Source organism: Balaenoptera acutorostrata, chromosome 3, assembly GCF_949987535.1.
Source record: "Balaenoptera acutorostrata chromosome 3, mBalAcu1.1, whole genome shotgun sequence".
In the NCBI taxonomy this organism is placed as follows: Eukaryota; Metazoa; Chordata; class Mammalia; order Artiodactyla; family Balaenopteridae; genus Balaenoptera; species Balaenoptera acutorostrata.
The window spans coordinates 67973705-67988034 of NC_080066.1; the positions used below are offsets into that span (position 1 = coordinate 67973705).

General features: G+C 36.2%; 1 protein-coding gene across 2 annotated transcripts in view; it reads right to left on the bottom strand.

The window, feature by feature from the left end:
• Positions 1 to 14330, bottom strand: part of GLCE (glucuronic acid epimerase) — a 120263-nt gene that overhangs the window by 57057 nt on the left and 48876 nt on the right. The window contains exon 2 of one of the 2 annotated variants that reach the window (XM_057544053.1): positions 1697 to 1877. The exons of the other annotated variant lie outside the window; for it this stretch is intronic. The gene's annotated coding sequence lies outside the window, so the exon portion shown is untranslated. The remainder of the gene's footprint in view (positions 1 to 1696; positions 1878 to 14330) is intronic. 2 annotated transcript variants of the gene reach the window in all.

Sequence of the window (14330 nt, forward strand, 5' to 3'; positions counted from 1 at the left end):
ACATATATGTAATTTATATACAATATATATAAAACAACTGCTCATAAAGGAGGAGGGAGTAAAAGGACTTGTATGGTGGCACAGTTTCTATGTGCCAACTGAAGTAGTAAAATAGTGATTAGAAGTAGACTGTGAAAAGTTAAGTACACTGTAATCCCTAGAGCAACCACTAAAAAAACAAAAAACAAAAAAACAAATCCACACATACACACAAAACTATACAAAGATACAGTAAAAAACACAATCAATAAATTATAATGAAATACTGAACCAAAAAACAAACAAATTCAAATAATCCAAAAGAAGGCAGGAAAGGGAAAACAGAGAAACAAAAAAACAGGCAACAAATGGAAAAAAAAAAAAGAAAATGATGACATACATCCAAATATATCAATAATTACATTCAATGTAAAAGATCTAAACACACCAATTAAAAGTCAAAAAAGAATAGTAGAAAGAAACATTCTTTAAATATAATACCATAGGTAGTGAGGCCATTGCTGAAAGGAACCATGAACCAAGGAAAATGAGTACCTCTAAAAAGTGGGAAGAACAAGGAAACAAATTCTCCCATAGAGCATCCAGAAAGGAATGTGGTCTTGCTGACACCTGCAATCTAGCTCAGTGAAACTGGACTCAAACTTCTGACCTCCAAACAATAAGATAATACATTTGTTTAAGCCACTGTTCATGGTAATTTGTTACAGCACTGATAGAAAACAAATACACTGGATCATAAAACAAACCTTCACAAACTTAAATCATACAAAGGATGTTATTGGACCATAATAAAATTAAACTAGATACTAATAACAGAAAGATAATAGGATAATCTCTAAGCAGCATGAAATTTTAAAACACACTTATAAGTAATCCGTGGGTCAAAGAGGAAGTCTCAGGGGGAAACAGAAAATATTTTGAACTGAACAAAAAAAATAAGACAACTTAGCAGAATTTGTGGGATGCATCTAAAGCAGTACTTAGAGGATAAGTTATAGCACTAAAATGCTTATATTAGAAAAAAGTCTAAAATTAATAATCTAAGCTTTCATTTTAAAAGACTAGAAAAAGAAAAGCAAATTAAAAAGCAAGTAGGAGAAAGGAAATAATAAAGAGCAGAAAATCAATGAAATTGATAAGAACGAAGTAATACAGAAACGCAATAAACCCAAAATTGGTTCTTTGAAAAGAGCAATACAGGCAACTGACAAGGACAAAAAGGGACAAGACACAAATTCTCAATATCAGTATAAATGAGATTTCAAAACAGATCCTACATGCATTTAAAGAATAATAAGGGAAAAAAAAAGAATAATAAGGAAATACTGTGAACAACTCTATGCACATAAATTCAACAACTTAGATTAAATGGACCAATTCCTTGAAACCACAAACTGCCAACACTTACCTACAATGATATGGATAAGCTGCAGAGTCCCATAACTATCAAATAAATTGAATCTGTAGTGAAAGACTTTCAAAAAAAGGAATTCTCCAGGCCCAGATGGTTTCACTAATGAAATCCAAAGGTTGATAGAAAAAATGATTAAAGAAAACAATTTAGGTGATACAAACAAACATTTAACACTTCATGAGGTAGACAGTCTCTACTCCTAGAACTGCAAAATGGGGTGGAAGGCAGGAAGCTTTCATAGGATAAAGAATAAAGAACAAGGAAGAGAAAAGTAGAAAATACCTGATTGGCTTGGGCCACAAAGTCAAGTTTGTTTGGGGTGAGAAGGCCCAGAGTTGGCTTGGTATTTGGGGATTGGCTGACTGGATAGACCCCTTCTGGTCAAGTGGAGCATTTATAGGGGACTTGAGAAGTTTCAGTTTGCTGATGTGGCACCCGGGGCAGGAACAGCTCCATCTTGGGCCTAGAAAGTTATTTCAACAAGGTGAATGGATAAACCAACTGGGTACACCCATACAATGGAATACTCTGCATGAATTAACTATTTGATTCATGCAGTGACATGGATAAATCTTAATGCATTTTGCTAACTGAAAGAAGTCAGATCCAAATGCTACATATTATATGCCTGCATTCATATGACACACTGGAAAAGGCAAAACTATATGAAAAGAGATTAGGGATTGTCAGGGATTGGGGGATTCGGGAATGGCTGACTACAAAGTGGAGGCACATGTGCAATATTGTGATTGATAGGAAATATACACATTTGGTTATTCAGATGACTAAAATATATTTCTCATATATATTCGGTCTTCTCTGTGGTAAAACTCTTGGAATTTCCTGAGAAATAAGAGCAATGGGAGCATCCTTTGTCATAATATTTGGGCTCTTGTCCTTGGTTCCCATAAATGCTTCCAAGGTAGGGGAAAAATGAGCCGACGTTAAGTAACCTTGGGAAACAGTGTTTTGAATGGAAACTTTAAGGCTAACTACAAAAGAACCTGTATATTAACACCATACTCTAGTTGGTAAATTTATTTCTCATGGGGGTACTGGTCAACAATTCTGAACTTGCACTACATGTATATTGGGGTTGAACAAATAAGTAAATGGATGACTGGAGCCAGGTTTCTCACTGTCAGAGAAGTTACAGATAAACAAAGGGGAGAAGGCTAGAGTAAACCCTGTGGTAGTGGATAAGTCACAGACATTGTTATGAACTTAAACTTATATACTGCTTATTACGTAATACAGATGGATAAATACAGAAACAACTACAGATATGTACAGATACATGGATTAGTATACAGATGAATAATTCCTAGCTCTGTCCTCTAAGAAGCCCTAGAAACAGTGATGACCCAATAGCAAGGAGTAAACTCATAACCCAAACATCAGTCTCTAAACGGAGTTCTCTAGTAGAAGAAACCAGAGCTCAGAGAAATGACTGACTCTAGGAGCAGGGCACAGAAAATACAGGATGAGCCTGGAACATCCTGCAGTACCAGAAATCAAGAAAGTACTCAAAAAAGAAAAAGGATGGGGACAGTTTAAGAGACATGAGGGTTAACTCTGGAAAAATTTTAGCAACAAAATAAATAACATGGTATTGGATTATAAGTCAATGTATAAAATAAGTACACATATTGAAATAAATGATTCAATGAATGACTGAATGAATGGAAGAGAAAGGACAAACTTCCTTACAGAAGAATTCCTAATAATACATGTAAATACACTCCCATCCATAAAATGAAGCTTAATCACCCGAACCCCTTGAATGCAGTTTGGAATTAGTGACTCACTTCCAAAGAACAGAAGATGGAAAGGCAAAAAAAATAACTTTACAGTGGAGAAACCTAGCAAACACTATGTAATCATGTACTCCCTGATATAATGTGATGGGAAGGGCATTTCACGTCACTGTCACCTCTGATATTCTTCCTTAAAACCCTTAACTTCAGTCTAATCATAAGAAAAAAAATCAGACAAACACAACTTGAGGGACATCCTACCTGCCTAGTACTAGTACTCAAAACTATCAAGGTCATGAAAAACAAGGAAAGACTGAGAAACTGCCACAGACCATAGGAGACTAAACAGACATGGAAGTTGCAGTGTGGAATCCTGGACTGGATCCTGAACAGAAAAAGGAGACTAGTGGAAAATCTGCCAAATATGAGTTTAGAATTTAGAATTTGACTAATGTACCAATGCTGGTTTCTTGGTTTTGATAAATGCACTTGGTTTTAGTTTTGTAAAATGTTACCATGGGAAGCTGGATGAGAGATATACAGGAACTATCTGTATTATCTTTGCAACTTTTCTGTAAATCTAGTTATTGCAAATAAAGTTTCTATTATTTTAAAAAATGGACAAAAGACTTGAACCAAAGAGAATATGTGTATAGCAAAAAAGCACATGGCAAGATATTCAAAATCATTAGCTATTAGGAAAATGTAAATTAAAACTATTATCAGATATCATTCTAAACGTATTAGAATGGCTAAAATTAAAAAGACTGACCGTACCAAGTGCCAACAAGTAGACAGAACAACTAGAACTAACATACATTGCTGATGAAAATACAAAATGGTACAGCCACCTTAGAAAAGTTTGGCAATTTCTTATAAAGTTAAATTATATACTTACCATATGATCCAACAGTCCCACCACTATATATTTACCCAAGAGAAATGAAAACTCACATTCACACAAAAGCCTGTACACCAATGTTTATAACATCTCTATGCAAAATAGTTAAAAACTCGAAACAACTCAAAGTCCTCAATAATGAATGGATAAACAAACTGTGTTACAACCACACAACTGAATACCACTCAGCAATGAAAAAGAAGGAAATACTGTTACACAAAACAACTTAGATAAATCTTAAGGCATTATGCTGAGTATATGCATGTGTAATAGTCTCAAATGGCTACATTCTGTATGATCCCATTTAACAGCTATTTTTCAGAAGACAAAACTAAAATGACAGGGTGGTTGCCACGGGTAATGTGTGTGGGATGGTACAACTACAAAGGGATAGCACAAGGGAGTTTTATGAACTAATGGAAGTGTCTGGATACTGACTGTGATGATGGTTACATGAATCCACACACATGTTAAAATTCATCAACTGTACACAGAAAAAAGTCAATTTTACTGCATGTTTATTTAAAAACATAAATTTCTGATACTTAAACAAATAAACTTTAAGTCATCAAAGTTTTTCCAGGATATTTAGTTTGGCTTTTTACAGTCTGTAAAAATCCTCTTGTTTATTTTGGCTACTTTTAAGATAGCAAGTGACAAATTTCTCGGCTCAGTCCTGACATGTAGAATCACTGGGGAAGCAATAGCCTAAACGTCAGTTACTCCAGGCAGTGCATCACCTGCAAAGGAGTCTAATCAGCTAACAATCATAATCCCACCTAATTGAAGAGTAAATCCTAACATCTACTTAATGGCATCATAAAAAACTTTCATTAAAGTTTTTTTTTTTAAATACTGATATATAGTCAGAGAATTCCAGGGAGAGAAAAATGTGATTAGTTCCACTTCAATTGCAAAGACAGCATTCTTAAAAATGAAAAGGTCAATCATTTGTTTCCACCTTTATTATCAGGGAAAAAATTGTTTTATTTGAATAAGTAGGATAAAGTGAAGCAATGATATAAATCAGATAACATAATATTTCAGAATTAATTCTACTCATCTGCAAGAGTTTGTCTGACATCAACTAATATAGTAGTACTATAAGCTTCCATTATATTATACATACAGATGGCACAAAACATTCAAACCTACATAATACAGGAATTTTAAAAATCTAAGTACAAAGGTACTGCCTCTCTTGAACATCTTTATCATATTATCTATTTGATTCCTAAGTTTATCTTAGGTGTTATTTTAAAAAATCATATTTAGCCAACTACTTGTATTTAAATGAAACAATGATTACTTGTTTTTAGGGATATAATTGTTCTCAGTTATGCTAGTAAATTTAGCAACAATTTCACATTGTTATACTTTATTGAAAAGAAACAGGGATTTTTAAAAAAAGTCAATCTGCAATCACGCTAATTTCAAATTGAAAACAAAAACCTCTATGAGGAACAGTTTTTGCCTTAAGGCCTTTGTTTTTCTAATATTACATTTAACTAGAAGTGAAATGACCTGCTTTAAGAATTTAGCTTTATTTTCCCCAGAAACACATTTGGAAAAATATATGATTTACACCTAGAATCATACCCTTTCTAACTGAAGCCATTTGTGTGCAGTCACTATAATGGTTCAGTAAGGCCATTTAAGTTTTGACATCCATTAAAACAATGCCTACTGTAAATCTGTATGCTTATTCCTCCATGTAATCTTCTCAGTAGCTGTTCAATGTACTAAACAAAGGCTACTTTAATCATTCAAACCTGACTTCTAAAGATGCAATGGACCTGTCAAAAGCTTTCAGAAAGCCAGTAAATTTCATCTGTCTATCATGGCATTGCATACCTTTAAGTCACTCTTATATTTAAATGTTGAAAACCATGGAGGATTTTTTCCCTCTCTTTGTAAAATAATCAAGAGAACGCCAGTCATTTTTATTATTGCACGATTCACTGTTATACTTCCAGCTTTCTTCAAAAGTTTCTATTTAATAAAAATTTTTACATATGAACTAAATCCAACAGGATACACATTCCTAGACACTGAGGCATCAAAAAAAAAAAGTCCACAGAAATCAACATTATCTAGTACATTAAACTTTTAAAGATTACAGTACATTAAACCACCTCAATAAAATAAAACTAGCTATCACCTTCCTTTACTCAAGTTAATATCACCCAAATATAATATAATAGCCATCTTTATATAGGCAAGTCAAATGAATTTTCCATCTACCACTCCAAAATTTCTTTGACCAGGAATGAAATCTTATATAAATATATTTAGGCTATTTGTTTGGATAGTCATGTTGATAAGAAATTATCCATAAATAATGTTAAACTGCCAAAGAATCATGAAGGAATTTTGGATAGAGAGCTTGGTATGTATTGCAATTTAGAAAGTATCCTAAGACCCCATGTGATATTTACACTCTGTAGCTCAGACTTGGGTAACAAATATATTTAGCCACTTACCAATAGTTCTGATAAAAAGTTCTGTGATGGTCTCCTTTGAAATTACTGCCTGGGTATATTATCCATAAATCTCACATACACTTACTCCAACCCGTCACTATTACTAAAGCTCCCCACTGCTGCTTCTGGAAACTACATTACACAGAATTGTAACCTTGACCATCACTGAAAAAATTAAAAATAACTGTCCTCAGAAGTCTCTGAACAACTGATAAGAATCCTGTGGTTTTCCATAAAGAGTAAACTGACACCCAGCACATAGTGGGAGCATAACAGGAACTGTATATGAGGAAGAGAGCTCTAAGAGGAGTAAATAACAGACAGTACATCTTTTTTGTTATTTTAAAAGTCTATCCATCCACAAAAAAGCCATATTGAAAAGTTTACTTTAATGTGCTTCTGGGTTGTCAATTCTTCACTATTTATTGATGAATACTGGTTTAGAGCAACTGCTGATTTTTTAAAAAATTAGGTAAATAACTACTTTCTGGCTGTTGAATCGGGGGGTGGGGGCGGGAGGCAAAAGTTTGCCACTTAATACGATGATAACATTTGTAAAGCTGCCTTTAGCACTTTAGTGTTTTTACTAAGAAAAGGAAAATGGAGTACAAGATAATACTTAATGCCTTTTTAAAAATTCTTCAGTAGGTATCTGATTAAATCTTACACTATCATCTGAGTCTGGATTGCTGAACTCAAAACTCCTCTCTTCTTTTGGAGTAGAAAATAGTAGAAAAGAGAGACAAGTCAAGTTCCTAACAATGCAAAGGAAAAACAAAGAAAGCCTCTGTGAACACCACCTATTGAGCATGTAGAACACTATTGTAGTGGTAGGGTGAGGAAAGGGCCAAAACAAAGAACACTAGTACCTGCTTTCAAAGACTTTATGTAACTATGAAATATGTGAAGAATCCTTTATAAAACACTGCTATATCTGTTTTGCTTGTTTTTGTAAGTATACTGCTATATACATAAGGGCAGGGACTGTGTCATGTCTTGTCCATTCACCACAATAAGCCCAGTGCCTATTGCGATGCCTAGCACAAATAATTCAAAAATTATTTTTTGGATAAATGAAGACTTTCAACAGCTATGTCAATACTGTTACTTGGCTTCCTTGATTTCAGTGACCTACTCCCTTCTGACAGGCAGAATAGTCGTCCTCCAAAGATGTCTTTGCCCCTTCCTCTCCCACCCTCAGCCAAGCTTTCCTTACTTGGCAAAAAGGACTTCCAGTTATAATTAAGGTTAAGGACATTGAGATGGGGAGATTATCCTGAATTATCCAAGTGGGTCTAATCTAATCACATGAGTCCTTTGAAGTTGAAGAGAAAGACAGGAGGTGGGTCAGAGAGATGAGACTGAAGAAAGAGGAGGAGATAGTGGAAGTGTGAAAGAGACCTGACCTGCTGTTGCTGGCTTTGAAAGTGGAGGAAGGAAGGCCACAAGCCGAGGAATGAGGGTGGTCTCTAGGAGCTGGGAAGGGCGCTCATCTAACAGCCAGCAAGGCAACTAGCATGTAAACCCCCACTGCAAGGAAAAGAAACCTGCCCTACAGCCTCCAGAAAGGAGCACCGCCCTGCTGAAATCTTGATTTTAGCCCAGTGGGATCCCGGTGTTGTCCTACCGACCTACAGAACTGTAAGATAATACATTTCTGTTGTTTAAACCACTAAATTTGTAGTGATTCACTATGGTAGCGATAGAAAGCTAATATATCCCCTTTAACCTCTACTCTAGCAACCCAAATATACAGCCTTTTGCCATCACCCTGACACAACTTCAATAAAAGATCTAAAATTCCTAAATGCTTCAATCTGATCACAATCTCCTATTCTTAACTCTTCTACTCCATATTCTCATACCTGTCATTATGAAGGAAAGATCTTGTTTAAAAAAAGGGATATTTTGAAACAAATGTCATTTATCCAGCATGAATTAGTATTTTCTAGTTACGTTTGGTCAGCATCGTACCAAAGAGTACATGATAGCCCCACAGAATGATTATAACCAGACTGCAAATTTCACATTCCTTACAACATGCAATACGAAGGACATACACAGAAATGTATTATTAAACTACGCAGTGTGTCAAATCCTGACTAACTTACTTCAAAGGAAGTCTTTTGTGTTTTAAATCTGGAACCATTTCTTTGCTTCTTGATATTTATACACTTGCTCTAAAATATTAAAGACAACCTCATAAACAATCTGTTTAGCAGTAATTAGAATTTTATCTAGTTAAAACAACAGCAGAGCATGCCACAACACAGATGGCAGAAGACTTTCTCCTTGCCTGATCAGTGTCAAAAAACTGTTCTCCTATTCATGATTAAGAATAATTTTATCACAGGCTATCTCATTTACAAAATACACACTAGTGAGTGAAAAAAAACAGCTTTATTAAGAAAGCCTTTGTTTAGCAGAACTCTTGGCTATTTCTCAATGTAAAGACTTCTCTTACTGCCCAGATAAAACCTAGCCAAATATATAATTAAGGAATCAGAATGGACGGAAGTCTATACTATTGATTTTACTCTGGTTTCAAGTGCTTAAGCACACTAATTCCTTATGGAACAGTTCCCAAACTTGGAGCTTTTAAAAAATGAGGTGGATCAAGTTCCACCTCATACCAATTAACTCAAAATGTCTGGGGATGGGACAGGCATAAGTATTTTTAAAGATTCCCTAAGTGGTTCCAGTATGATTTATTATTGGCAATGTGGCATGGTACAATGCACTGAATGGAATCAGTAGGCCTGGGATCTGGCATTGGCTCTGCTACCAGCAAACTTGGGCACATCACTGGGTACCCGTTTCTTCATCTGTAAAAAGTTAAGGTAGGAAAATTCATTTCTAATATCTAACATGTTATAAATCTCGGATGAGGTTCTTTAATTCTCTTCTAAAGATTAAATTGCTTCAACATTTAAACTATGCAAAAAAAAAAAATCAAAACCCATGATCTGATATTTATTCCAATCTATTAGGAGCTTATTTTTGTAAGGAAAGATTATTTTATAGTAGGTTTCAAATTTAACTATACTTTAATCCCACAGACTTTGATATATCATTATGTCTATCCAGGTCATAAAATGACATGTGTGTTGGCAATGACTGAGAAGCTTGAATTATCTCCAAATGTAGCTTGCTATTAGACTATTTCTTGAATTCCCATTAAATTATATACTGCACATATTCTGATTTTCTTAAATAGAATTTCTGGTTTCATAAATATAAAACGATTTTACCTTTTCACTAAATATTAATTTATTTCATAAAAGTACATCATTAATGACACCAGGAACATGGGATAAAAGAATCCCTGAGTAGCAAGTTATTGTTTGATAGTCTCAAACTGAATTCTCACCCTTGGCCAGCCCTCTTACAAATGTATGCTACCTGTTATGAGGGTGCTTGGGAAAAGGTTAATTCACTCAACACATTAAGCATTTTATAGTACCAGGAGCTGAGGACTGAGTGGCAGACTTGTAAGATGCACCTCCAGTGATCCCTGCGTCCTGCTATTCATACGCTTGTGTAATTCCCTATTCCTTTGAGTGTGGGATCGGTCTAGTGATTTCCTTCTAAAGAATAGAATATGGCAAAAGTGATGGGATGTCATGTCTGCGATTAGGTTATAAAATTGTGATGTCCTTCTTGCTAGCATTCTTTTTTACTGGCACTCTTTTTTGCCCTCTTGTGTACTTGCTTGGAGGAAGATGCTCTATGGAGAGGTCCATGTGGCAAGGAACCACAGGAAGCCTCTGGCCAACAGCCCATCGGGGAAATGAATTCTGCCAACAACCATGTAAGTGAGCTGGGAAGTGGATCCTTCCACAGCAAGCTTTTAGAATAATGCAAGCTCAGCCAACACATTGATTTTTGCCTTGTAAGAGACCCACCTAGGCCATTCCTGCATTCCTGGCCCACTGTGAGATAATAAACGTCATCTTGTGCTAAGTTTTTATGTAATTTATTATGCAGCAATAGGTAACTAAGATAGGCATGTAGCAATGAATAAAAACACTGTACTGAAGAAACCAAGAGTTGAGTAATAAGTAGGTTCAAGGTAACAATAATCTAGTAATGGGTGAGAGACATGTAAATAAATGTAATAAAGTGTTTTAGGCTGTTTGACAGAAGTACACACGTGAGGGTATGTGGGGACATAAGAAAGGGTTTGTGTCGGGAAGGGCACAGGCACTGAAGTTCTTTAAAAGAGAGGAATGTGAGTTATAAGCATAAAAGTAGGAAATATAATGGTCAGCTTGGGAAACTATAGGTAATCCAGTAAGACTGGAACATAGAGGGAAGAGATGATTATTCATCTTCCAACTTCAAAAGTGTACAAACATTTACAGGTAGCATAAGAGTCAAAGAGGTCTCTAGCACTGTGTATAGTATAATTTTAGTTATATCAGTATAATAGACTCCTAACCTACACTAGATTACAGATCATCATTTTATTATGGAATTGTATCACTGATTATGAATAAACTGGTCCATGCTCCAACATAGGATCTGACCAGGGCCAACCCTTCTACCCATATACTAGATCCCGATTCTCTCCCACCTATTCAAGGAAATTGCTCCAGCAATTATCTCTTCTCTCTACTGCACTGTCAAATATCCCCTCTCTACTGGGTCATTCCCATCTCATATTTTAAACAAGCAAAAAAGCCCCTCCCTTAACTCTATATGCCATGTATGCATAGCTTCCCCTTTATAATAAAACTCAGAAGTGTTGTCAGTACTCACCATCTCCACATCTCCTCCCATTTTCTCTTGTATCCACAACAACCAGGCTTTTTTCCTCTACCTACCTGCCAAACTCGCCCTTATTAAAGTCACCAATTGACTTCCACATTGCTAAATACAATGACCGATTTTCGGTCTTCCTCTTACTTTACCTATGACCAGCAGCTGACACAAACAATAACTCCTGCCTTGAAATACACGGCTCCCAGAACACCGCATTCTCCTGGTGTTCATCTTTCTCATTCATTTTCTTTTGCTGATTCCTCATTTCTCTACCCTCTAGAGTGTTCTAGATCTCAGTCCTTGGACCTCCTGTCTCTTCTGTGATACTCTGACTTATAATAATATTATATATATTTGTATTTGGTATTGGTCCCTGTTTCTGACACAGAGCTCCTAAAACTCTTGGAATTTTGGAATTTCCTAACAGATGAGAGCTATAAAAGGTGCCTTTTGTTATGTTAATGAGGTAAGGTGACTTGGAAAGCACTAAAGATGGGGGCTAGTTGCCAGGAGAACAAACCATGTGATTAGAGGGTTAGAATTTTCAGTCCTATCCCCTGACCTCCAGAGAGGGAAGAGGCACTGGAGGTTGAACCAATCGCCAGCCGTCAATAATTTAATCGACTGTGCCTATGTAATGAAGCCTCTATAAAAACCCAACAGGAAGTGTTTCAGAGAACTTCCGGATTGGTGAACACGTGGAGATTTGGGGAAACTGGCATGCTCTGAGGGGACATGGAAGCTCCGTGCCCTTTCCCCTGTACCTTGCTCTATGCATCACTTCCATCTGGCTGTTCCTGAGTTCTATCCTTTTGTAATAAACCAGTAATCTAGTAAGTGAAAAGTTTCTCTGAATTCTGTGAGCCACACTAGCAAATTAACCAAACCCAAGGAGGAGGGTGTTGGAACCCCTGATCTATAGCTGGTGGGTCAGAAACACAGGTGACTACCTGGGCTTGCGACTGGCATCTAAAGTGGGAGCAAGGGTAGTCCTGTAGAACTGAGCCCTTAACCTGCGGAATCTGATACTATCTCCAGATAGACAGTAAAGCCTGAGCTGAACTGTAGGACCCCCAGCTGGTGTCCAAGAATTGCTTGGTGTGGGGAAAAAGCCACAGTATGAAACTGGGTGCAGAAAGTACTTCCATTTACACCTACTCCCTATGTGGTCTCCTCCAGTCTGAGGTCTTTAAGTACCACCTACAAACTGATGACTCCCAAAATTATTTATAGATAGATAAACAGTTCCTCGCTCCATAATTGTCCTCTAGTACAACCAACTACCTACTCAACATTTTTTACTTGGACATTTCTTTTCAAAACCGAACTCCCAATTAACCTCACCACAACGCCACCCGCAAACCTGCTCCTCTCCCACAGTCTTTCCCATCTTAGCGAATGACAACTCTAAGCTGCTAGTCGCTCAGACCAAAAATCATCTGTTAGCCCTGTTTCCTCTCTCCTTCTCCCTCTTATCCCTCATCTATCAGCAACACCTGTTGGCTTTACTTTTAATATAGAATCCAACCATTTATTACCATCGCCACTGCTACCAAGCTCACATTTAGTCTCCTAAATGATCTATTTCTGCCTCAAACCCCCATTTGCCCACCAATGGTAATCTTTAAAAAAATAAATAAATAAGACAGGCTATGTGATCACTCTGCCTGAAAGTCTCCAATGGCTTCCCTTTTCAGATTAAAAGTCAAAGTCCTCATAAAGTTCCATTAACTAGATGCCATTACCCCTCTGACTTCATCTATTACTCTCCCCTAAGCTCACTCCACTTTAGTCACACTGGCCTCCTCCTTGGCCCATGAGCACACTAGGCACACACTTAGGGCCACACACTTGCTTCACCTCAAAACAGGAATGCTCCTCCTTGAGATATTCATCTGTATAGATTGCTCCTTCAGGCCTAGGGTCAAATGTTATCATCTTTCTATGGCCTGTGCTCCTCTGATCCCCACGCCTCCCAACACTCCCTATTCCCTACCCCGGCTTTATTTTTCTCTACAGTACTTATTGCTATCTGACATACTATGTATTTAATCTGCTATTATCTGTCTCCCTTCACTAGAATGTAAGCTCGATAAGGGCAGGAATTTCTGTCTATTTTGTTTACTGTTGGATAGTGTTGTAGAACAGTACCTGGCAATAATAGGCACTGTATTCCTATTTGTTTAATGAAAGACTAAACCAACCAAGGGGATTTTCTCACTGATCCATTCTAATACAGGGGAGTAATTTGAATAATTTCAAAGGTACCAAAATATTACATTGATTGTGATTACGTTCTGACAGAATTTAACTCTCTAATTATACTCACACTGGGCTTATATTAAATTAGTATGAATTGCCCTCACTACATATTAATTAGGAAGGGAAGAGTAGTCCAGAATCATCCTAGACAAAAGGAACAATTAGACTGATTTAAAAAAATAACTTTCCATAGATAATCCAAAGTTGGAAAATCCACACGCAACATTCCACAGAATCTAACTGTTAAGGATTTACAAAACATAGGACTAGAAAAGAGGATAAGTAAAAATTTCAATCAAATTTTATTAGTACCAAAAAACCAAAAACCTTTTAAGGAGATTTTACAAATTTTCTCATAGGTAACTTATAACCTTTGCCTAAGACACCATCATATATTTCCATCCATTTTTTAACCTACATCTTCTTCATCTTCCTTTTTCTAAACTATCAGTGATAAAAGAAATAAACTATTTAGATGAAACTATATTTACACAGTCTCTCAAAGAAGAGGACTTAATTGAACTGAGATAAAGAAATTTTAAAAATATAGTTTTACATTTTTATTCAGTGTTTTATACATTTTCCAAAGTGCTTTCACATCTTTATTTATGATCTTCATACTGACAAGTACAATAAGCAGACAGATATTATCACAACCTCCCCTACCTCCCACATACTTACACTTTACAGATGGAAAAAATTTTCAGTCTCGAAGAGATTAACTGAGTTGCTCAAGGTCACAAAGCTGT